This window comes from Austrofundulus limnaeus, unplaced genomic scaffold (assembly GCF_001266775.1).
Source record: "Austrofundulus limnaeus strain Quisiro unplaced genomic scaffold, Austrofundulus_limnaeus-1.0 Scaffold42, whole genome shotgun sequence".
NCBI lineage: Eukaryota > Metazoa > Chordata > Actinopteri > Cyprinodontiformes > Rivulidae > Austrofundulus > Austrofundulus limnaeus.
The window spans coordinates 1-1837 of record NW_013952444.1 but is presented as its reverse complement, the minus strand read 5'-3'; positions in this window follow the sequence as shown (position 1 = coordinate 1837).

The following is a 1837-nucleotide window of genomic DNA, read 5'->3' as shown; positions in this document are numbered from 1 at the left end:
GGCAGCATTTGCAAAATAGGACGTCTAAATATGAGCACAACAAAAAGTGTCCAGCAGATGGCAGACAAGATTCTTCTTAAAGGGCTGTCGTTTTGAAATGGACTTTGTTTTGAGGAATGTCATTCCATGCTTTAGTATAAACATAGAAGAGAGACCTCTGGCCGTAACAGTTTTTAAAAGTGGGTAATTGGTAATTTAGTGGTTCATTCATGTATTTCTGCTTTTATTTCTAATTATGACAGTTTTGGTCCTCCGTACCACAAGAAGCCTGATAATTATATATTCATTCAAATCAGGTGTGTTGGAGTAGACAAGCAAGTAAAACATGCAGGGCTGCGGCCCCACCAGGACCAGGAGTGACCACCCCTGCTTTAGACTGAAAGACCTGCACCACCTCTTTATCACTGACCAGACTCTGACACCTACAAAATCCTTGTGAACAAGCTACCCAGAAGTGTTTGCTCTTCAGCATTCTTACCTTGAAGAGGAGCAGKAAGGATTCCTCAGGATTACTCTCCAGCCTGAGGAGGTCACTGACACCGGCACTCGTTCATCTCATCTGAAGCGCCGTTAGTGAAGCAATGAAACAGCTGTTAAAATACACTCATGAATCAGCAAGACATTTATCAACACAAAGCAATGAAATGTACTTTGTGGTTTCTACTAGGAATTCATCTCATTCTAATCCTTCTGTCTTATCCGAGGTGCCTGCAGATATGTAGCATGTAAGTGTTGTTTGGGTGGGAGGGGTCCAGGGAACAAGTTTTTAAAAAGGCTGAGACTGGTTTAAATGAATCAGTTGAAGTGAGGGAAGTTTTGATGTGAACTGATGATCAGCATCAGTCCCTGACTTGTTCCATGTTATGAAGAGAGAACAGGAGCTGTTTGTCACAGTTTAGTTCACGATGGGTGGAGGGGAAGTAGAAGGAATGAAATATCCAGTGGGATTTTTTTGTACTTTGGATTTATTTATTTATTAAATATATCTAAGACCGCCATGCTTGAGATCTTCTCTGTGTGTGCATAGATTTGTTTACACATAGTTTCCCCCATGTCGTGGCAAAGTTTATCAAGAATTCAGAAACACGGAATAAATGCACAGAAAGTCTGTGTGTATGGTTGTCGAATGATTTAATTCTTGAGCAACGAAACAAGTCAATCAGGAAAACTGTCGGGTTTGTGGCTCAAGAATTAAATCATTCGACGACCATACACGCAGACTTTCTGTGCATTTATTCCGTGTTTCTGCATTCTTGATAAAATTTGCCACGACAGATTATTGGCGTTGTTGGCAGGATCCTGCCATTTGTTCCTGCAAATGTTTTATAAATTTACTTTTAATGAGTTAGGAAGCAAGATCCGATTTGAATCCTACCATCACAGATCTTTGACTTACCGAATCTATCAATTTTTTAAATAATAAATATTCTTTAAAATGTAAATGCTGTTTGAAAGCCCTCTGCAAAAAAGAAAGTTTTGAACAAATTACAGTTATTCAATAGTGTTTATATGACAAGTGACTCGAGTGATTTTTGTTGATGAAAACAAACAGATCTGTCATGTGTGGCACTAATATATACTGCTTAAAAAAGTAAAGGGAACACAACAACACAATCTAACTCAAAGTAAATTAAACGTCTGTGAAATCAAACTGTCCACTTCGGAAGTAACACTGATTGACTAACAATTTCACAAACTCTCAGTACATTCAGTTTTGTACTGAACATGAGTGTACAATGAGAATATTTCAGTCATTCAGATCTAGAATGTCTTATTTCAGTGTTCCCTTTATTTTGTTGAGCAGTGTGTGTGTGTGTGTGTGTGTGTGTGTGTGTGT